At 41.3% G+C, this 24,638-nt stretch overlaps 1 protein-coding gene and 1 pseudogene across 2 annotated transcripts in view; one reads left to right on the top strand and one right to left on the bottom strand.

Moving 5' to 3' along the window:
* Nucleotides 1-24,638, bottom strand: part of SCAF8 (SR-related CTD associated factor 8) — a 151,025-nt gene that overhangs the window by 54,219 nt on the left and 72,168 nt on the right. The window contains exon 21 of one of the 2 annotated variants that reach the window (XM_041423962.1): nt 8,696-9,824. The exons of the other annotated variant lie outside the window; for it this stretch is intronic. The gene's annotated coding sequence lies outside the window, so the exon portion shown is untranslated. Of the gene's footprint in view, nt 1-8,695; nt 9,825-24,638 lie in introns of those variants that run through there. 2 annotated transcript variants of the gene reach the window in all.
* LOC121346318 lies at nt 54-17,984 on the top strand (annotated as a pseudogene).

The raw sequence follows: 24,638 nt of genomic DNA, 5'->3' as shown, positions 1-24,638 counted from the left end.
GCTGGGCAGAGCCAGGGGCTCCTTTACCTGCTTTTCGTCTTGGTCTCGGCATTATGCCGTTCCTCTGTGGCCAGCCACACAGGCTGGCTCAGGCAGCAAGCGCTCGGAACGCCCCGGTGCCCGGTACAAAAGCCGATCTCTCCGCCAGCCGCTAATGCCAGGCCCAGCTTTGGAGCGCAGGGACAGGGCGGGTGTTCGCTGTCTGTGGGCTCGGCGGCAGAGCAATCCTGAGGAATGCAGAAAGTTTCTGCAATGAAACTGCTAATGGTGATGGCAGGAGAATATGTCACTTCCCATGGAAGCAAAGACAGAATGGGCTGTAAAATATAGATTAAAAATGGCATTTTTCTGTTTATTTCTTCAATTTTTTTCCTCCTCCATGTGGCTGCGTGAAAGGCTTCCTCAAGCATCGGGGGAAAGGCATGATGTGACTAGAGCGTGAAAGCCTTGAGACCGCCTCAGAAGCTGTTCAAAACCCCTCTTTCCTCCCTCAGGCTCGCCTCCCCAGATCGCATTTTTCCCTTTCCTTTGCGTTATTTGGAACAGACCGGAGCGGCACAGCCCCGGCCGGCGAGGGCGGACCGGAAGCAGCGCCCCGCGGCGCCGCGGGCGGCGCGGGCTGGCCAGGGGCGCCCTCCGGCGGCGGCCGCGGGAACAACAGGCGGCCGGGCCGCCGGGATCGCTCCCGCAGGAGCCTGGGACAGCCCGGCACGGCCGGGAGCCGGGACCGCCGCCCGCGCGGCAGCTGGGCACCAGCGGACACCCTGACAAACCCACTTCCCCCCACCCCCCAATAAAAAAGAAGCCAAAACAAAAGAAAAGCAAAAAAACAAACAAAAAACCCGAAACAAACAAAAAACCCACCAAAAACCCAAACAAACAAAAAACCCACAAAAAACCAAACAAACAAAACCAACCAACCAACCAAACAAACAAAAAAAACAACCAACCAACCAAAAAAAAAAAAAAAAAAAAAAAAAAAAACAAAACCCTAAACAACCCAACAAACCAAAAATACCCAAACAAACCAGACCCCAAAGAAGTGATCCAGGAAAAAGCAAAGGGAAAGCAAACAAATCCAAAGTCACTTTGATTCCCAAAGTATGGAAAGATTTCAAAGTGCCAGCTGACTGGAAAAAAAATAATTAAAAAAAAAAAAGGGGGAAAAAAGGAGGAAAAAAGTGGTAGGTTTACATCAGCTTGAAGGAAAATATACTTGGGCAAACAGCCCTTGCTTTGGAGCAAGAGCTCTTTTGAGGGGTGTTTTTATTCAGCTCTCCCAATGAATGCAATCAGTTACTTTTTCTTGTCTAAACTTTGACTGAATACATAATTTCTTTTAGCTACTAATTGGCTCCCTTTACTTTTATTCAGAGAGCCGGGGAATGCTGCCAAAGATCCCTCCCGTCTGGAGTCCACAGTGGCAACAAGCCAGCTCCCAGGCTCTGCTTCAGCCGTTTAACATTTGGCAAATCCATCGGGACACTCTGTCTGCTCCTGGCCCGGCAGGGGTGCCTGCCACGGCCCATGGGTCTCAGCAGGAAGGGTGGCAAGCACTGGAGCTCAGAAAGGAAGCCAGGCTCCACCATCCTGCTCCTGACTGGGGCGGGCATGAAGTGCCCTAGAAAGACCTTGTACATGCAAAGTTCCAAACACGGCAAAAGAAAGCTCGCATAAGTGACAGTCCTCATCCATAACAATGTAGAGCTGCCATTGAAAAGCACACTCTAAAAGCAGGTACAGCACTTACAAAGATGTTCTGAAATAAATATGAAATGATTCCTAAGAATCTGGACTCTTTAAGAACAAAAATGTAGAGTTAGGCTAACTGGAATATGTGGTAGTAAAGGGAACAGCAAAAAATCTGTATTTTTTATATGGCATAATAATCCGAATAGCCTGAGACTAAAGCTAAACTTTATTACAAGACCCTTCTCATTTGCATTTGGAAGTTATATAACCCACACTTCCCCACTGCAGCAGGTCAGTCGCTGTCTACATCAGAATGCTTTCTGTGCTGCTGGAGCTCTGACCTCAGACGATGCTCTTTGATTTACCTGGAACGTGGCAGCTGCTTTGCTTTGAGTGGGCAGCAAAAGACCAGAGGTGGCCACATACTCACACTGGCCCTGCTGTGGCCAATTGCCCCGAAAGAACCTACACAGCTTTTCCACAAAGCACTGACCAACACTTCCAGGGCCAGCACCACTCATTACAGTTTTAATGAAGCAGAACTGGGCAATGACTTCAACTTCGTAACATTGCCATGACTCAGAGCATGGTTTTACCTTTCCTGTGCACAGAAACACAGCAGGGATGGGAGGAAAGACCTACAGGGCACCAAGCCAGGTAAACATGTCGTTGACTTTGAAGTTGCCTTTCCAAACTGGAATGGCAGCATTCATCATCTGAAGTGCTACCGCTGCTGAAGAGGCTTCATCTTTCAAATGGCCTCCATGTGTTTCTATTATTTTTCACTGTTCTTGAGTAAACACCAGGTATCTTAGGGACAATAGTGCCATTCTGTATCTCTGTGTTTGCTTCTTGTGTCTTTTGGGTTCCATTGTTGATAACCTTGGATATTTAGGACTAATTGATTCCCACTGAGTTAATTAGGGAAAGAACCTGCTATGTAACTGTACACACTCACAGGACATGGATACCTTCATCATCCAGGACACTATTTTCTCCCTTGAATTTCTATGTTTACACTGGCTCCCAGCAAGTTCAGTTACATAGGGATGCCATCATGATGAGGTGAGAGTTTCCATGTGTAGCAAATATCTGTGATTTTCTGCATAGCAGTTTGTGTCTCTGCTGTGCGCTGATACATACTTATCATCCTGAATCATTGTCCCACTGCAGTTTGTGCAGGCTTTGCCATGAACTTCAGGAGGCAATTCAACTACAGGAATTCAGTGTGTAATTCTTAGCACAAATGTATCCTACCACCCAGTGCAGGGACATACTCTGTACTGTTGCAGGAAGAGATAATGCAGTGATTGCACACAAGAAGGCCCAGAGCCTGGAAGGTAATTCATTACAGAACTAATTTGCTATGTACAGGTTCTCCTATTGATTGTCTCAGCCACAGCACACGATGCTTTCCAAGACTGCTTTGATTTATCACCTAATATATTAGTTTAGAGCTTCTGGAGCTCCTGAATTTATGCCTATGGATAAAGAGAAAAAGAATAATCACCATCTCAGGGTTCAAAATCCTTAAAAACAAACACAGAACACTGACAGCACAGAAAATGGAGACTCATCACTGACTGTATTTTATAAACTGTGACATTTGGGAAATTCAGTGTTCTGGCCTGGAGATGGGATGGACTGCCCTTAATGATGAATCACTGCTCTGGTATTCCCTGCAGAAGTTGACTGTAAAACTGCCTGAGAAGTGGAGCTGGAATAGGAATGTATACCCTTCTCTTTGGACATTACATTAACAGCTAAGTAAATGTGATGCTTTTCTTCTCGTAACAGCACTTGAAATCAGCTATGTGAAGTTAAGCTCCATTAGTGAGTGAAGAGATGACAATTTCAAAGCTTTGCTAACAAGCCTTTCTCTTACTCTGTCACTGTGAGAATGCCCATGGAAAAAGAATTGGCTGATGTACACAGGATGCACTCCAAAAAAGAATAACCCCCCCGCCAAAAAAAAAAAAAAAACAAAAAACCAAAAACCAAAAAAACCCCCAAAAGATGTTACTTTGACTGTCTTCCATATAGAGATGACAATTATTGTTCAAACTGCAGGGGTGGTTTTACTTATACTAGAGGCCATTCCTGCTTTCCCTGCTGAGGAAAGAAGTGATTTCAGGAAACAAACATGACTAGTCCCATCTCTACCAGCTTGTGGCTTGACTTCTCCACAAAGCCTATTCTCCAGGTCAGCTAGTGCTTCAGTTCTTACCCAAGCTACAGAAAGCCAAGCTATTTGCACCTCACATCAGCCATGGAGAATCAAGGACAATTTTGGGCAGAGCTTTCGACAGACAAACTTCAGAACAGCACTTATGAGTTGCTTAATATGTGCAATATGTGCTGTGTGACATCAGACAAGGTCTCCCAGCTGGAAAGCAGGCAGCTCTCTGCCTCAGCTTACCTGGACTCACTTTTACATTTTGGTGTTTATTTTGCAGTTCTTTTGTTGACAAGCAATAAAACCAAAACCAAATAAACCAAACAGCAGAACCTGGGTCATGTGAAGGCTTTTGATAAGAAATTCAGCTGACAAAATCTGCTATACATACAGCTCTGGGGAAAGAATTCCTGAAACTGTTCGAATCCGTATTGTACACTCCAGTGTTGCAGCAAAAGTAAGACTTCTGGGGTAGGAATCTGATCTGGATATCACATGTAATTTTGGCCATTTTTAAAACAAAACCTCTTGTAAACCAACAAGCAAACACTCCCCTGGCTTTGGCTAGTTTCCAAAATTTTACTGAGGGCAATAGGTTTCAGCAACTTTGAATATCTAGTTATTAATTTTCAAAAGAATGGATTTAATAGGAAGCTTTGTGCCTAAGAAAGAGTAAGGAATTATTTTTGTTTTTCAGTCTGAACTTACACAGTAGAGATTTTAAAGAAAATGTCATTATTTGGCTGACTTTTATAAGATACAACTGAAATTGCTATTTTTCTGACACCCACTGATGGTTAGAGACCTGCACTGCCAGATCCCCATGGAGACAGAGCACAAACTCTCTTGTTTTAATGCAAAGTGAATATTGGTGTCAAAAGAGAGTGGTGGGTATGAAAGGAGTCTGAGATTAGGTAATGGAGAGCTCCAGGTCAAGTGCTCCAGATCAAGCACATCCCTTCTGCCTGCACCAGGACATCACTACCCTCTGAATGGTCAAGAAGCTTGACTTAAGTATTCCCACAGACAGTGAATCCACCACATGCCTTGGGAACTCAGTACAATAATTAATTACTGCTTTAAAAATGCAGCATATTGCCAATGCAGACAGCTTCAGCCCAGTTCCCGTTCAGTGCCTGCTATCACTGTGATGGCTGTGCTGTCCCCAGGAGTAACAATGATCAGGGAAAAGCTTCCCCTCTCCTGCCAAAGCTCACCTGCCATGAAATGTGCCTTGTGGGGCCATGGGAGGACAGTGCCTTCTGCCTTGCAGCAGCTCTGGCAGCAGGTCACCTGCAGGCAGGTCAAGCAGGGCACAGATCCCACAGCCCTCTGCAGCCACTGCCTCCTGCTTCTACATTCAGGAACATTTCCCTGAACCGTTTGACCTGTTTCCCTCTGAGTTGGAAGGTGGCAGCTTTTTTCAGACTGGTTTTTCTTTTGGAGTTGATCAAACATTTTTCTGTTTATTTCTAGTGGTAGTAACACAAAGGTAGAAAATATCTTAAAGTTCTGTGCTGGCAACAGGGAGCCTTGGTGAAAAGTGGAACTTCCAGCTCTGACATGGAGATAAAGAAAACAGTGGTAAGATCTGACCCTTCACAGCGATTCCTGGAGGGCAGTTAAGGTTATCATATAGAGTAATGCAACCTAATTGTTTCTTGCAAGATGTAGAAGGCATGGGTTCAGAACTCTCAGAGCAGCTGAGGTGAAGTGAAGCTGCTGACAGAGGAGCTTTCTTCACATAGAAGGCAAACACAGCAGGGAGTGACAAAAATCATGTGATAACTTCTTAAGTAAGATTCCTTACACGATCATTAGTTTTTTTTATTGTTGATTGCAGTGAAGCAACTCCTTGCGAAATATCCATGAAGTTACTTAGCTCTCTGGTGACTTGGTTGATCTACTTACATGGTAGAATAAATGATACTCCACCTGCAAACTTCTTTGAGACTCCCTTAGTTAGTATTTGACAAGATTTCACAGAATGATAGAATGGCCTGGCTTGGAAGGGATCTTAAAGATCATCTAATTCCAATCCCCTGTCATGGGCAAGGATACTCTTCACTGGACCAGGTTGCTCAGATCTCCATCTAACCTGGCCTTGAACACTTTCAGGAATGGGACATCCACAACCTCCCTGGGCAACCTGTTTCCATGCCTCACCTCCCTCACAGTAAAGAACTTTCTCCTAATATCCGAGCTAAACCTTGATTGCTAGATGAAGGCTGCAACAGAGTATTTTAAAAGGTACATAATTCTGTACGAAATATAATCATAGTTTCTAAGAAACTTGGGCTTTTTTGAGAAACACCTAACAAATACAACCATTTGATGCTACTGGTGGGGTTTTCTGTGTGTGTATAGGCTGAATCAACAGTAGCATGTACACACATATATAGTTCAAACCCATATATAGTTCACTGTAAGCAATCTAAAGCAAGCTGATGTTTGTAAAAGCCTGTGTTATCACAGCAGTGCAGACTGGCAGCAGGAACAGAACTGCAGCCACAGGTAAGATCTGGTGTGCTCAGCTGTAGTAGACATGTCATTGAAACCCCAGCTGTGACCTGGAGAGTCAACTGTTTCTTACATGTCTAGCACCCAAACAATGCTGGACAAAAGACCTGTCTCTAAACCTACAATTTATTTCAGGTCTGGGCTCTGAACAGATGCTCTTATTCTTTGAATGGACTATTTTCTGCTAGGGAAATTACTTAAGATCATCTTATTTGAATGTGAAGTCCATATTCACACATTACATTCAGTCAGCAAAACCAACACTTTTGCCTGCTAAGCTACACAGTTCACATTTAGTATCTGTTCTAATTGAGCAAATACTGAATTGTTCCAATTCATCAAAATCAGCTAATACTGTTTGTAAAGCCAGCACTGCTTTACATAGCACAGCCCCATTGAGATGTTTAAAGTTGCCAGAAAATAATGACTTTTGAAACTTTTCCTTTGAAGCAGACTGAAGAGAGGGTGCACTGCAGGCCTCTGCATATTCATGTCCCTTCACAAAGAAGGACTTGTCCAAATGCCAAGAAAAAGCACAGAGAGACATCTCAAAGGGGGATTCATCCAAAGAACAAAAAGCTTCAACCTTTGCCCTTACTGGAGTGCCAAGAGGTTTGCCTGTTCTGTTGTGTTTTGTTTTTCAATCACTCCTTCAACAGATGGGCAACAGTCACCATCTCATCAGAAAAGTTCCCTCAACAGGACGGTCAAACTTCAGCAGCCTCCGGTAGAGACAAAAAGCCATTTCTCCAAAATAAGGCCCAGCTCTTGGGGCAATTCGTTCTTGTCATTCATATTCAAATGGTGCCATGGTCAAGCTCAAGCATGTACAGTTTTGGTGGGTCCAGCTGTCCACATACTGAGCATAAACCTCATTACTTGCTCAGGGTGTGCTGGCAGAGCAGGCTTGTGCTGCCCTCTTACTGTTACAGCCTACAGCTTTCACTTCTGTTTTTCTGAAAACATTTTGATATTCAGAGTAATTTGAATGGAAAGAATGTATTCCTTTTGTTGCATTGTATTTTTCTGGTACCACAAATATTGCCACTGCATAAGTAATTTTACAGACACCATTAATATTATTTTCTAAGGATTTTCCAGTGCTTTATTTTCCTTGTGGTGTTACTGAATCAAGGAACACCTCTTAGCCATAGGGAAGCAATGTCTTGAAACAGAAAGTGTAGGTAATAAGATCAGTTAATTCACAGAGGCACCTGAGGACATAGGTCCTCTATCAGTGTAAGCCCTATTATAACTAAACTGCTGATTAAAAGGTGTACCTTCCCATCCTCTCCCTGGTGTCAGAGCTGGCACATGAGCTAAACTCTTACACAAGGATGTTTTCAGTCACACCAGGAAACCTCTTAGGTGTGCAGCTCTTTGAGGGAGGTTGTGGGAAGGTGTGAGCAGACAGAAGGTGAGCAGGAGCTCAGCCTTAGATTAGCTGAAATTGGTCAGCAGCTCTGAGATGCTGCTGCCTGCCCCTGTTTGTGTTTAAATGCACTGCTATGGATGCCACTGCAGTGAGCACTCCACCATCTGTATGCAACTACATGAGATGCAGGATTATAGTGATGCCCAGCTAAAAGATTTTGAAGGTCAGAGGTGCTCTGTTCATAGAAATTCAGGGATTTGCTATGAGCTAACCATAGTGGGACAAACTCCTGCTATAATGCAACATGGCTAAGATAGCCTTGTCAGGACCACATTTATTTTTGAAATGCCATGAGCAGTTTTTGCTCACACAAACTTCATTGCTACATGAAGAACATTTTTATAATTTAGTATTTTGTCTTTGGAGAAAAAAATAAGAAAGAGGAAGTAAAAAGTATCTGATTGGCTTTTGAACTGTGCTGTACAGCACAGCTGTGTGTTCAGCACAATACATCACACACAGCAAATCAAAGCCAGCTTAGACTCAACTTTTCTGCAGCTTTTGCCTCCAATACCTTTGCAGGATTACTAATTAATAGAGACCAGATGCCAAATACTTGAGCATGGCCTTAAATCAAGGATGCAAAGAGCCTGATCTCCTTATTGTCCCGGGGGATCTTGTGCAAATTGAATTTAAGCATCTCTTTTGATTTGTTAACGTTTTGTATCTGCCCTCTAATCTGTTGTAAATAATAATACAAAGGAGAACGAGGTTCAAGCACACAAATACATTCCTTCCTAAAAACATTGCTAAATCTTCTAAGCACAGCAATGTGCAGGACTCCAATTAAAGACTTGCAGCTACAACATAAAAATAGAGAAAATGCTGAGAAAAAAAATTTTGAATTTAGATCTTTATTGTACAAGCCCAAAGCTGTGGTCACCATGCAGTTACACTGTAATGGGAATGATTTTGCTGAAAGGCTCTCACTAAACAAACATAAAGAGACCACAGACTACAGCATTCCAAATAACTGACACTTTAATTTTTGAAAGAGCAAAAATAAATAAAGGAATGGCAAGTATGTCCTTTTCACATAAATTGGGGCATATACATATTCCTTCGTTTCTATAGCTATTCAAGAGACAAAATTAGCAAATACTGCCCAAAAAACACAGACCTTTTGTGTGATGGCTCAGCTAACTTTTAGCTGTTTCTCTCTCCTTGGATATTAGATCAAACACACATTTAGATAGGTGCATATGCCAAAAGAAGAAATGCAGTGTGGGGGGTTTTGTGTTTAATTTCTACTTCCTGTCTTTTCCTTCTCCTTTTAGGAGTAGTAACGGGAAGTAATTGGAGACATCCAGTCAAATAAAAGCCCTAGAAGTTTTCCCTTCTAGTTTTTCATTATAATCTCATAATTTAGGGATTAATCACAAATTTTAAAAGGTTGAGGTGTCTTAAAAGGAATTCATCATCTCTGGAATACAGATAGCCACAGTGAAGAGCTGCACATAGACTGCACACATAGTGTTATCTAAAAGTGGTTATCTTTAAAAAAACAAAACTTTTAAAAAAATCTGTAGATCAAAACAGAGCATGTCTTATTCCCCACAGGATTTTCTTGCCAGCTGTTCTTCAATTATTTGCACTAGGAGATGCTACAAATGATATTAGTTACAATATACAGTCCACTGTCATCTTCTGGTCCAGCAGAAGAACCTGTCTCTTCGATGGATGCAAAACTGTTCATCTGAGCAGATCATCCTCAACAGCACAAATATGGTCTAGAAACTCATAGAGTTTATTGTTTTAATTTATAAAATTAAACCTGCCCCTGACAGGTAATACTGGTGTGTAATATTGCCATCCCTGGGTTCTGTCAAAAACGGGGTACTGAGGTGCTCAGAGCCGTCTCAGAGCGCAGCGCTGGGATCCTTCTGGCACTCCAGACCCAAGGCCGAGGGGATGTGATGCGTGCTAGAACGTGGGCGCACTTCTCACTTAGCTCTGCAGAGCCCGGGACATGGTAAGCTGCCAGAACTTCCTTCATCTTGCCTGTTGACAAAAGGAACAATAACTAGTCATCACTGGTGCTGAGTTTAAGTCCAATTTTTAAAAAGTCCTATAAATGAGACTTTTTTTTTTTTTTTTTTTTTAGCCATGCAATAGTAAATGCTTCATTGAGAAAAGATTTGGGATAAAGTTTACAGTCTCTCTGTTAGCCACATGGTGCTTATGGGGAGAAAGGCCTTATATTGTAGGGTTCCTAAAACATTATGCAGAATTAAACATACCATTATCTAAAAAATAAATGTCCAGTAGCTTAGTACTTTAAAAAAGTCAGTATAATATTATCCTTGTAAAAGTTATTTTTGTATAGCAGATTTTCTCGATTGAAGTCCTGTACTGTCTCTCTCGCACACTGTACACAAGATACAGAGTAAAGGATTAACAATGAGCAAGAATCCAACAGGTTAATAAGTGGCTTATATGAGTTTGTTGTAGAACTATCTCTAACACATATTGGTCATGTCCATTATGAATTGGTAACAACTATAAAAGCTTCATAAATGACTCACTGCATGGGCTTCACAGAACCAAGGGTCAAAACAAACCTGAACATTATCTAGTGTTATTTTCTGCCAATTATAATTTTTTCACATAGTCCTCAGTGAAGTCCAAAGAAAATAAAACTTTTATTATCACAGACTAAGACAGGAAAAACTATGAATACACCTCCAATATTTATTTGTTGCAGAAAATGTAGAAGGAGAGGCATAGGTACCTCTGGAAGGTGATTATCCCACTCTCTTGGTAACCTCAAGGTGTCCATCTTTTTCAATGGACTGTGAGTAGGTTGACGGCCAAAATTTCTCACAAGTATGAATGCATTATATCCTACCACAGACATTTGACTATGGTGACATATTTATTTCACAAAGACCATTCACAAAGCCATCAGACCCTAGTAATTTTCAATCAGTACTGACATGGGCAGAATGATAAGAAGTATAATTGCTTCAATCTAAGGTAAATACAAAAACCATGTAATGAATTCCAGAACCAATGCTAAGGTTTTGGTTACATACCCTGTAATTTTGTGGAGCTACACAAAATACTTATTTCATGTATCATTATTATTCTTATAATTATCACATAAATAGAAATCACTAAAGGAATAGAGGTAGCAGCTGATGTGAGAGGTCTCTTTGCTCACCCCTGACCAATGCAATACCTGCTGACTTTGTCTAACCTATTTTTAAATATCAGCATACTTTACTTTGTCATTTTCCACAGCCTTGCTTCCAAAATGCTTGTTTTGCTCTATGAATTTATTAAGTGTACATTCTAACCTTTCATCCAAGCCATCAGTGAGCATACTGAATATTACTGGAATAAGGAAAAAACACTTGGAAAAACTCTACTAAATGGAGTATCACTGAGAACTAGTCTTTGTATATGGTTTCCAAATAATTTATGCACTCATGTAATGATAATTAATTCTAGCCCAGTTTCCCTAGTACACAGGAATAATAACAACTGAAATATTGTGCCATACAGTCTTGTTTAAATAAAGCTGCTCATACTAGCAAACACATTTTAAGAAGAATGATATAGACTTTAAAATAGAAAAATAGAACCATTATGGAAAGAAGATTTCAAGGGATAACACAAGTCTTCCTAACAATAGATTTCACATATATATGGCTACTTTTATGAAGTATGTGCTTTATTGAAATATTGCTCAATTTAGACTAATGGAATTGTTTCACAGCCTTTTAAAATTGAGTTTTGTTCAATGAAACATTCCACTGAGAAAACAACAAACACATACCACTACCGTTTAGAAACAAATCAGTTGTACAACTTCACAAAACTCTAGACCACAAAATTACTGTTTACTGTTTATCTTGCAGAAGTTAACTGGATTAGAAATATACTGAAAACGACTGCTGAGACCGACAGGACCAGTCATATTGAGCTTTGCAAAGAAAAGGATACCATTTGCATTAATCTTTATGGAGATATAAGACAATTCCACAAATAAAGGGGGCACAGATCAATCTTCTTAACCTAATTTGGATTATTAGCAGACCTCTTCTACTTTTCACTCTATTATATATTTTGTTTGTGCCATCTGCTACTCAGAAAAGTGAAATAACTTGCTCTCCAAGGTGGAAACAGAGTCCCCAGTTCCTTCTGGACTGGAGCAACTGGAGGCCAGCAGAAGCTGAAATACAACACAAAGCCCACCTTCAACTAACACAAAATTTGATTTGATATTTAGGGATATATCCCACTGGATTTCCAGTGAAAGAAAAGTGAGACCGACTTCCTCTGAAAAATATGTGGTGACAGAGAGACAGCAGCATAAAGAGTACACACAAATACTCCCAGCTTTCTCCAGTGGAAAATAAGGAAATAGAATAAGGACAGGTGAGCCAACCTGACTGCTCATGATGTACAGCCTGCTATCTGACTGCCAAGGCAGAAAGGAAATCCCACAAAAAACCTGCTTTTTACAGGAAGTCAAAAGTCCTGAAAATGAGACAAAACAGATGTCTGCTCCTTACTGAGAACAGCTCTAGGGATTATAAATTACACAGATTTTGGAGATTTTATAAAGAATTTTAGACATACCGATACCAGAATTACTTTTGTCTTTTTGTCAAAAGGGCTAGGATCTCTGAGAGTCAAGACTTTGCTAACAGTGACAGGAAAAGAGTGACAAACTGTTCAGTCAGAAGCATTACTGAAAGTCCAGACTGATAGCTTGTTGACATGGAGAGATGTGTCATGGTGACTCCTGTCTTGTTCTCTTTGCAATCCATGGCAAGCAGAAGTATCCAACCAGAGTTATCTGGAGCCAGTCAGTGGTGGCAGGAGAAGGCAGGAGCAGCCACAAGAGGTGTGTGGGTGTGTGACTCGCACTGCACAGTGCTCAACTCTGTGCTACAGAGACAGAGCTTTGCAGCTTTGCAGTGTAAATGTACTGCAAGAGTAAAGTGAGATGAGTCCCACACCTTCTTTTCAAAAGGAGAAACAGGAGTCTGGTTTTAAATAGTGCAATGGTGTGTTGGCTGACAGGGGGAAAATTAGTAACACTCAGTGTAATTAAGACTGCAGTTATCAAATAGAGATTAATAGAAAGTGCAAAATTTCCTCATTTTAGCAAGCAGCATAGAGCTTACATAATTCAACTGACTAAATTTCAGTGAAAGTTTGTGGTTAAAGACTAGATTACTGATAGTGACATACCTCAATCTGTTTGTTCCTTGAGGTCAGATGCCTTAAGCTTTGCACTGTGGGAATGCTGATCATTGCAATACTTGAATTAAATTATGAAGCCCTTGTCCCTGATGTTAGAGAAGGCTCTATCAAGATAATAATAACATTTGGAATGTCATATGATGTTTTGTATATATTGTGCTGTCATTTATGAAGAGGCAGTATGAAACTTGAAAATTATTAGTGTTTTCTATGACTCAGCCCAAGGAGTTTTGGAAGAAGAAATTGCAGTAATGTTCAATATTTGAACTGCTATGTTATTTCTGCATCTGTGTACAAAAAGATTCTTATACTTCAAATATTAAGTGTTAGAATATACCTTTGAGTCTTGATATCATCAAATTATTTGCCCAGTCTTATGACTAAAGGGAAGTTACAATGTGCTAAATTTAAACTATACTTAATTACAATGGTTAACAAAGTCTCTAAAACTCTAGAGAATTTATTTCGAAGTGTATTTTAAAATTAACAAGAATTTGGTAGTTTAATAACCACATGAATCTGCTTAAAAAAGAATGTATACTTTAAACACAAGCAGTGTATAATTTAAAACAATTTAAAACCATTGGAAAAAAAATCCTCCACAACATGATTTAAAAATCTGAAGGACTTTCAATGTTTTCTGCACTGAATATGGGGGTGTATGTGATATCAGTTAGAAATGAACAGTCCAGCAGCACACTGCATTCTGTAGGTAAAACCTGATTACGGTACCAAGTGATAATCCAGTTGTCAGTCCTCCAAAATCTAGGCTGGCATCAAGTAGCTTTTTATGGGAGTGAGTGAGTTCTGGGCTGAAGGAAGAATTTCACAGCTTTGAAGCAGTTTCCCTGGTATGTGACTGAAAATGCTTGTACTGTAGCCCCCTCTGACCTTTTTACTTTCTTCCCTTCCCTTCAGGTAATCTATACCTGGTGCTTTCACTCCGTATGTATCTTCTGTCAGCAAAAATTCTGTAATCTGAACTATATCATTCTTACAGCTGTGCAAACTTTGGCCAATTCAGTCCCTGGCTTTATCAAATCCAGTGTTTTCAGCTCCACAGAGCATCTTGTGAGCTCCACGATGTGATGTTTTTCTGTAAAACTTCTTCTGAAGAGAATTTTTCCTGCATAAATAGGAGTTTTCATATTTTAGTTCATTTTTCTATGCTCATAGATGAAAAGGTGAAAAAAGGTGATTTTTAGGTGCTGATAGGCTCAAAAGAATCTGACAAAAGCAGAAGATGAAAGGGATTTCTAGAGCCTTTATTTTAAGATTACACTATTTTAAAGCCAGTCTCATAACCTTGGAAGGCACAATTTTTAAATATTTGACATTTGCATGACAAGAAACATCCAAATATACTCTCTTCCAGCTTTGCTGCCTGACGCAATTATCCTGCTCTGCCTTGCCATGATGGAGAGAAAGATTTTAGTTTGTTTGGGGCTATGCCTACTCACTTACATGACTGAAACTTGATCATGAGCCAACTCTTGACATACTTGCTAGAACACTTCATCTACATTCAAGCCAAACAGTGTTCACTGGTGTGGCTACGGAATGGCAGATGGTGCGAGCTGGAAACTGCAAACAACACTCCAAGGTGTTAATGAAGAACAGCCTTAATCTCTCCACAGCTGAGCTCGGCTGCAGGAATGCTTCTGGTTTGCTTCAAGGCAAAGGCACATCCATAAACACAGCAGGGGCACTTCAAGCGAAGCCTTTTGGTATGCGCTGAAGCTGTGAGGCTGTGAGGACAAGCTCGGGGTGGGTTGGTGCCGACAGCTGGCAGGCGTGGCGAGAGCATCCCCACAACAGCCACAGGTTCCGTGGGAAGAGCTGGGAGCCGACAGCGTGACTGCAGCCACGCTGCATCACTGCTGCAGGAGAAGCCTTGAAATAACCTGGACCTCTTCAGCGTGCAGGAGCTGGGTCAGCCTGCAGGTGCCTGTGACTGATTCAGGGAGCTGTTTGCTGTCAGGGTCCCAGAGAGCAGAAGCTGTCCCAAAGTGCAGTTTTGCTCTGATGTGAGCCACTGGGAGGGGAGCGCTCGGCATCAGCGCCTCTCTCACCCAAGATGTCGCTGGGTGGGTTGGATGTCGCTGCCTCCCAGTTGTGGGGCTGGTGTGTTCCTATAAATGGGCACACTGGGACAAAGCAAATAAAAAGCCATTGCACAATCACTGAGTAACACCTGGAATTGTCTAATAAATTGTATGCCAGCAGGACATAGCAGCTCCCTGTGCTGTTCTCAAAGCAGTAACTCTTGGCTGGGCTTCCAGCATTGTGGAGGAAGTGAGCTGAAGCCCAAATCAGTAACCCTACCCTGAAATGGACTGGAAGCTCTTACACCTCTCTGGGTGTTTGTCAAGGCTGTAACACACTGATGGCTTGCGGCAATCCTGAGGCAAACCAAACCCCCAGGATTTTTCTTCTCTCTCACAGCTGAAGTCTCTTGATTTTTTACTGAATACCTATGAGCTTCTGGTTCCTGACAGCAAACCCTGGAGCATGCAAAACAGTCCATAACCCTTTACTATGTGGAATAGGAGGGGTACAAAGTCAGGGTACTACTTTGAAAGGTCTCAGCATGCAGGCCTCTCCCATTCTTTTCCATTGACTGCATTAACTGGCCAAGCTCTATCCTAATTTTTTTTTAACATCTTTCTGTTCCTGAAGTTCATTGCTCTGATGACTAGAATATTTTTTCCCTGATTTGAAGCCTGCATTTTCATGATCAATTTATAATTGTGAGGTTTGTGTTTACAATAAGGATATTTTCTCTTTTTTGGGTGTGCGCTTCTTGGAGGTGGTTAGAGAGACCGTATTCATAATCTCTTTCCCAAATTTCCTTTTACTGGGTTAAGTCAACATCTGTTAGCATCTTCTTGCCTCTTGGCTTTCCTGTTCTTTCCCTAGCTTGCTTCTCAGTGTCTTCTACTTTTTGATTTAATCTTGTTGGAACATGAGTGATAAGACTTTATCCTACAAAGTTTTGTTGAGGAGACTGGTTGACAGAGTCCCTTGGAGGGCAGTTGTAAAGGGCAAAGGAATCCAGGAGGGCTGGACATTCTTAAAATAAAACCATCTTAAAGGTGCAGGAGCAGGCCATCCCCACATGTCAAAAGATAAGCTGTCAGGAAAGAAGATGAGCTTGGCTGAACAGAGGCTTCAGCTGGCATTCAGGAGAAAATGAAAAGTCTATAATCCTTAGAAGAAGGGGCAGAGAAGTCCAGATCACTACAGGGATCTTGTGAGGTTATGTGGACAGAAAATTAGAAGGCCCCAAATGAAACTAGAACTTAATCTGGCTACAGCTAGAAAAGACAATAAAAATGCTTCTTAAGGAGAAACTCCATCTTTTTCTGGATGTGGAGTGAAATATAGCCATAAAGTATGAGGAAAATGCTGAGGTACTTAATGTCTTTGCCTCAGTCTTTATAGAAAGACCGGTGGTTCTCAGGGTACCCAGACTCCTGAGCTGCAAGACAGGGATAGGGAGCAGAATGAAGCCTCTTAATCCAAGGGGAAATTGTTACATCCCTTTGACAGACATCTATGGGCTGGATGGGATCCATTCAAGGGTACTGAAAGTGCTGGCAGAAGTGCTCATCAAGCCACTTCCCATCTTTTATCACCAGTCCTGGTTTACCAGTCAGGTCCCAGATGGTTGAAAGTTGGCAAATGTGATGCCCATCTATGAGAAGGATTGAAAGGAGAATCCAGGGACCTGGAGTCTTGTCAGCCTGACCTTGGTCCCAGGGTAGGTCACAGACCAGGCCATCTTGAGTGCCTGTACATGCCACATGGCATGTACAGGACAACCAGGGGATGAGACTCAGACTCTGCGGCTTTGTGAAAGGCAGGTCTCGCTTGACCAGTCTGGTCTCCTTCCATGGCAAGATGGACTGATTAGTGGATGAGGAAAGGCCTGTGCTTCTTGTCTCCCTGGACTTTGACATCATTCCCCACAGCACTCTCCTGGAGAGACTAGCTGCTCCTGGCTTGGACAGGAGTTCCTGCACCGTTCACTGGGTTAAAAACTGGCCCAGAGTGGTGGTGAATGGAATTCATCCAGCTGGTGGCCAGTCACAAGTGGGATTCCCCAGGACTCAGTGTTGGAGCCAGTCCTGTTAAATATCTTTATTGGTGGTCTGGAGGAGGGCATCAAGAGCATGCTCAGTCGGTTTGTACATGACACTAGGCTTAGTGGGAATGTTGATCTGCTGGAGGGCAGGAAGGCTCTGCAGGGGGATCTCTGGATCAGTGGGCTGAGGTTCAACAAAGCCAAGTGCCAGGTCTTGCACTTGGTCACAACAGCTCCAGGCAGAGCTAGAGGCTGGGGAAGAGTGGCTGGAAAGTGGCCTGGCAGAAAAGGACCTGTGGAAACTGGTCAGCAGCTGAATATGAGCCAGCTGCGCCCAGGTGACCAAGAAGGCCGATGGCATCCTGGCCTGGATCAGCAATGGTGTGGCCAGCAGAAGCAGGGCAGGGATTGTTCTCCTGTACTCAGGAGTGGTGAGGCTGCACCTTAAGTCCTGTGTTCAGTTTTGGGTCCCTCAATATAAGAAGTACACTGAGGTGCTGGAGCATATCCAGAGAAGGGCAACAGAGCTGGTGAAGCGTCTGGAGAGTGAGTCATATGAGGAATGACTGAGGGAGCTGGGGGTGTTTAGCGTCGAGAAAAGGAGGCCCAGAGGGGACCTCAACTCTTTTCAACTCCTTGGAAGGAGGTTGTAGCCAGGTGGGATGAGTCTCTGCTCCCAGGTAACAAGGAACAGAAAAGGAAATGGCCTCAAGTTGTACCAGGGAAAGTTTAGGTTGGATCTTAGGAAAATTTTCTTTATGAATAGAGTTGTCAAGCTTCCTAGTGAAGTGGTTGAGTCCTCATCAGTGCAGGTATTTAAAAGTCATGTAGAACTGGTCCTTAGGGATGTGGTTTAGTGGGGGACTTGGCAGAGCTGGATTAATGTTTGGACTTGATGAACTTAAAGGTCTTTTTCCAACCTGAGTGATTCTATGATTAAGACACTGATAACTTCTCTGCTGGAGTTACCCTGCTTGATATGTCCTAAGATAGCATTTCACCTTTTTTTTTTTAAACATAACTGCACCAATGGCTCAGAAATATCTCACAACTAATAAACATACTTTTTTACTCTCACTTGTTTTGCTGTTTCCAAAAAGTAATTGTAGAAACTTTCCTTCATTGAACACCCAACTTCATATTTGTACTACTAAATTTTATCCCCATCTTGCAGCATCCCCTTTGGATGAAAGGTACCCACCCATATGCTATGGTTTTGTCAATCTGCAGAATCAATGTGTTTCCTCTGTGCACTCTGCTGTCTAACAATTGTATCTTCTGCCTGGTCTTAGCCATGTACTGGAGATCATTAGCCTGCTTTCCCACATGCCACAGCTCTCACTTTGCAGTGGAAGTACAGGAATTATGTCCCTGGTGAATTAGAAATACATGAATAGCCAGAAATGGTGAACCTTACAAAATGGAGCTTCTCTTAAAGATCCTAAAAATTGCTTGAAAATATTAGTCTACATTTAAATGCAATTATTCATATTTAGCTTTAATTAATGACTTAAATAATCTTATTTTAGCTTCAAGTTATGATTTATCATTACTTGTTGTTTCTCTGTGATGTCAGCTGCTATTGATCACAAAGTGAGTAATTTTAGTCTGGTTCTGTCTTGTTGGGCCTGGAACTAAAAATATTTTGGCAACTTAATTAAAATGTATGGATTATGTAAACAGAATGCCTCTTACTTCCATACTCTTGTTATTCTATAAATGTCTCTGTGTTGACGGTAGATCAGTCCAGCATTAAATAAGCAGAAGATAATCTTCCTGTAGGTCATTTTGTTTCAGATCATTAACTCCATTTTCTAGTCAGCTGCCTCTCTGCAAATTTTAAAAACATTGACTCAACCTGCATTGGTGCTACTACTGATTCATTTCAGTTATTCCAATCAAATGCCACAACATATAAAAAACACCTCACATAATCATTATGGGACAGAGCTCCAGAGCACTGCCAAGGCTCTTCACCTGTTGAATACTACAGGCTGCTGTGATGCCAGCTATGGTCTCCCAGTGACTTACTACTATGAAGTCCATCCTGGCAGGTTAACTGGAAGAACTGTTATTTTTTTTAAACTTTCTCTCATATTACATTTTAGACTTTTTGGCATGCTTAAATCTGTCTCCTAGAAAAAAAAAAAAAAAAAGGGTAATGTGCCTCTTAGTAAAAAACAATGGGAACAGCTCTGTATAAACAATTACCACAATCAGGAAGAACTTATTATTTTACCAGCTCCTGATCCCATCTTTCATTTCTGAACTCTCCATATTAAGAAACATCTCCATCACCTTATTCTCCATTAGCTCTGACAAAAATGGATCTGTTTTTAAAGACTGGTAGTTGCATTCTCTTCATACCTCTGCTTTTAAAATGATCTCTTTTGCAAATGTCCACTTCTAAAATTTTGTGAAGTTCAATATTAGGCCCTTCAAAATGTTTCACTTTTTCAAGTGTACAATTGTCAAAAGACACTATTTTTTCCAAGAAATGGGGAAAAAAAATCAACTTCAGTTGTGAAGAGACAGCATTTTTTTCTAAAAAAAAAAAAAGACAAGTAGAGCTAGAGTCTGCCCCTCAGCTCAACCACAGACCACCCAATCCACAGAAAGTTATCCATCAGAATCAGTCAGCTGGGAATGCAGCCTGTTCTGGATGCCAAGGATCTCCAGAGAGCAACACAGCCAAATTCATATAATTCTTGTTCACCAAAGGATTTAAACCAGAAATATTCTTCAAATTACTCTATCTTCTTACTGTAACTACCACCAGCATTTCTGAAGAGATCTGATGTTATAGAAATCATGAAATACATTAGCAAGTTGTTTGAGACAGAGAAGATAGAGAAACTTCATAGGATCTTTGGTTTCTGATCAGATTCAACTGCCAAGAATATTAAATTTAATATTAAAGATCCTTAATGATACCTTGAAGAAATACTCTGTTTCTTGTTTTGAACAAAAATTCATCACAAAGGAAAACTCTCTCACTGTAAGCAAAGCTTTCAGTAGCCATTGCGATAGAAGGTTTTTAAGATATATACAAAAAAGAACAATCTATTTCAATACCAAGACATAAAGTAAAATACTGTAAGTAACTTAATATCTGTTAGATTGGGCTCTTTGGCTCATATCACTAACATAAAAATCTTGCTATCATTATTTCTTTACTAATTCTGCTAAAATGAAGAGGAATGTATTTTTTTCTCTAATTGCTGAACATATTTCCTCAGTGATCCAAGACCTTGTGAAAAGGTATGTGCTGCAGAGAACAAATGCACCTGACCACAAGTAAATGTGTACAATAAAATGGAGATAATGGAGAAAATGGAGAAGGCTTTATCAATTCATAGAAAACTTCATGCCCACAGCTACTTTGATTATGGAATTCTTACATATGTTGGTATAAGATTGTTAAAATGTGATATTCACCTAAATTATATACTTAGTATATTTCTTGTAAAGTTACAGCCTAGGAAAATTGAGTCTGGTGCCTTTAAATGCCATTTCTTTGGAGATTCCTAGGAATGTAGAGGGCTTTCCAAATGTAAAGTTTTGGGGTTTTTTTTTGCAAGAGCAGTGCTGCCAAATATTTTTTACCACTAAATAAATGCTATTTCAGCTGCATTTGAGCTGTAATAGTGGTAGCTAATGGCCTATTCACTTAATCATAGTTATTCACTCCCTGGAAATGTCTCTGAATATAATAAATGTTTTGTTTTCATTGTGGACTCTTAAATTACAGGCATTATATAACACCCATGATATATAACCTATCTGTATGAATACAAACTGAACCAAAATCACTCCCCTAAAGTATTTCTAGTATTTGGAACTTCCAAAGAAAGAAATATGCTGTTGTTACCCACAGAGCTACTAAAATAGCACTGAAAGCTGGATAAGAAATGGTTTTAAAGAACATTCTGATTTTAACTAAAATGTGGCTATTTGTAATCCATTTGCAGAGGTCTGAAATAACTATTACAGAGTATTTTTTAAACAAAGAAAGTAAGAAACATGCTCAAATAGCTGAACCACAGAGATCCTTCCCTAAAGGAAAAAAGGGCTGCAGATGCAGGATTTCAGTCTGCCCCATAAGAGACAGAAGACAGAATTACCATAAAGTCTTCACTCTGAGACCAATGAACTCACCAGGTGATGTACCAATATAAGATGTATCTTGTTCAACTCTTTTTTTAATATTTATATTGGTTGTAGAAGATCCTGCCAGTCTTAGCTCTGCTTTGTTCACTGCTCAGGAGAGATTATGCTGCATGTTGACAACCTGTCCCAAGGGTAGTGTGAGATAAAAACATAACAACTGGTTCTGTCTCATCGCTTTGTGGTTGCCATTATATTGATGAAGCACAGAATCCCCTGTAGTTTCTTCAGGAAGTATTTTCCAGATGTATTTTAAAAAGTTGCAGAATATGTTTTAAAACAATATTCGGCTTCTGAGGTCAGGCTGTGTTTTTCAGCTACAACTGGTTTGTAGAAAGGATTAGATTGTAGGTCATGAAAGTATTCCCCTGGTTACTTCAAGAAGTGAGGACAACCTTTGAAACAGTCTTCTGTTGGCTTCCTGGATGAAAGAACTCCTCCATGGAAGCATACAAAAACTCAGAAGGCTTTCAAAATTAGAATATGGAAAAACTTTGGTATTGAACACCTCTTTTATTTTTCCTGGAGAAAAACATACTCAAGTATTTGCTGAAGAAGTAATTTGGCAGGCCATAAAAGACATGGGAGGGCGTTCTAGTTTTAACTCTAGTTTTGTAGAACTTTTTAGAATTTAGTGATGAAAAGGAAATCAAACCAAAGTGATTATAAAATGAGAGATTTCATCATTCCTAGGAAGGAAAGAGCAGACCAGTGCTACAGAAGCACAGGGAATGCAGCCACAGCCAGCTTCAGAGACTAATCAAGGACACCCCCAGGCAAAGGCAATCCAGAGGGGAAAAGAGTTCAAAGGAGAGGACTAGTTTACAGAAGGACAGCACACAAAGCACAGCAGCAAATTAACCCAGTGCACAGTAAATGAGCAGTGTGCTATATCAGGAGATAATTAATTACCTTAGAGCCCCAAAGGAGTAATATAAGAGGTATCAGTAAGTACACATCCTGGGAGAACTGCAAAGTATTCACCATGCAAACATGCAGGGAAAAAGAAAGATAGAGAAATGTAAGAAAAATCCTGCAATAGTGTTAGAAAAGTATATGCAGCATTGAACAACCTTGCTAGTTCAAAATAAACTTTGCCAGTGAGAATACTGCTGCCATCACCTGCAGCTCAGCAGAGATGAATTTAGCATCTGAACATTTCCTTTGGCGGCTGAAATGCCAGTGACCTCAGGTGATCATATGCTGTGACAGTAAGAGGCAGAGAAAAGTCTGACTCCATCCTATTACATAACTTCCTCTTCTTATCAATCATAAAAAGGTCTTCCATGAGGTTTCTCATAACAAGCTAGTTGTAAATCTGATGCCTTTTACATCTGACAATCTCACACTTTGGTGATAAAGGAGTTTTGTAGCATCTGATACAATATATTAAACTGGGTGAGGTTGCAAGCAGTTTACAAGATTGGACTAGAACTCACCCTAAGTGCAGTAATTTGGATAAATGTTCTGAAATTAATGCATTAGATCCACAATGCGAAGGGCAAATTACCACAGAAAAAGCTGAAGGGAGTTAGAGTGGTCTATAAGCAACCCTAAGTCAGGATGCTATCCACTTGCAGAAAAAGCGAGCCTGATATATAGCCAGAGTAATACTGTAAGCAAATCAAACAATTATTTTTCCCCTACTACCAGAGGCAAGGCCTTGACTGCATTACTATATCCAGCTCTGCCTACTGGGCTGTTGAAGGAAAGAGACAGTTGGAGGAATCCAGGTAAAAGCCACAAAAAAAATTGATAACAGATGTAGAAGAATGGAAGGTTGAAAGAAATAGATTGTTTAGTCTAGAAAGAGTGAAGACTAAGGGAAGACATGATAACATATTTAAAATATGTAAAGGTTTGTTATGAGAAGATGATAACTAATTGTTCTCCATGTTCATCATGCAGAAGACAAGACGTAGTATGCAGGTGTGGAGAAAAGCTTTCTAACACGAGGGCAGTCGGCCAGGCAGCAGGTTATCTACAGGTATTGCATGTAATGGTGTCATGAGAAGATCTGGCAGTGGCTGAGACAAACCCACGTGCAGATGAGCAGTGTGCTTGGTTCTCCCTGAAAGCAGGTGAACAGCCCAGGTGATCCCATGTGAGAACCTGTCCAGCCTCATGCTCAGCCACAGAAACCAGGCACAGATCAGAGCTTTCCATCACAGAGACTCAATACTATGATGCAAATGATTCCCATTTGTCTCAAGATGCTTGCCAGGAAGGATGGAGCCTGCAGGACAAGGGATAAATCTCTCAAATCCATTTAGCTGGTTAATTCAATTGGCTGGAAGCAGCAGAGAGCACCCACTCAGTCACCGCTGGATGCTCTTCTACTTGTTTAACGTGCTCATGCTCAGTCATACCTTTACCCATCTTTGCTTTCCATAGCCCTTTCCAGTGGTTTACAGGAGTATTATCACAGGAGTGGTTTATCCAGAGGATTCAGGTATACCGTGCTGTGGGGCCACTGGAGGAATGAGTTAGTGACTGCATTAGAATGAGCTGAACAGGCTCTAAAAGCAATAGGCAGGGCTGAGGCTGCAGTGATGCCTGCATGGACCAGGCTGGTCACCAAGGCTGTACCTAGACAAGGCAAATGGCATGCAGAGAAAAAGGGGTGACACACCAAGAGCTTCACCATAGACATTCCCACCATGGGGGCAGCTGGCAGCCACCAGTGCCAAATCTCTGCCACGGAGGATAAGGTCACTGCATTGCAGGGGCCAGCCATCCCAGCCACCAACAGGACAGCTGTTCCCAGCTGGTTGAGAAAATAGGATCAGAAACCCCAGTATGAAAGTGAGAGGGAAAGAGACTTCATTGTGGGAACATCCGGAGTGAGGCCTGCCAGTTTTGCTTATTTTAGAAGAGTTGAGGAGTAGAGATTAGGGAGAAAGATTGCAAAAGGTCCTATCCCTCACAGAAGGGCAAGCCTGAGTGTGCAGACCCTTAAGTGGCTTCACACCTGTACACTAGTGGATTCACAACAGGTCTCTTACTTTTTTTTTTTTTTTTTTTTTGTTAAGAAGCATAGAATTTAATTTATGTTAACTGGAATTTTCAAAAACAAAATCCTCATGTGAACTGCCAAGAGGGGCTCATTGACTCACAGAGGGAGAAGCTGCATGGCCAGCAGGAGCAGCTTGGGTGTGCTGAGTCTTGCACACTGCTGCCAGGCCCCACCATGGGTTTTCCCCTGTACTACAGTCAAACACCCCGTGCCTAACTACAGCAACCCTGGCATAAGGTGCCCTGCCTCTCCTTGAAGATGCTCCTTCTAATGAAGCAAATCCATTTCCCAAACTACAGTGAGCACAGAGTGCAGAGTGAAACATTTC

The sequence above is a fragment of the Onychostruthus taczanowskii genome, unplaced genomic scaffold (genome assembly GCF_017590055.1).
Source record: "Onychostruthus taczanowskii isolate IOZ18803 unplaced genomic scaffold, ASM1759005v1 scaffold8, whole genome shotgun sequence".
Classification (NCBI taxonomy): domain Eukaryota; kingdom Metazoa; phylum Chordata; class Aves; order Passeriformes; family Passeridae; genus Onychostruthus; species Onychostruthus taczanowskii.
Note: the sequence above shows the minus strand (reverse complement) of the source record. Positions and strands in the feature narration are given on the sequence as shown.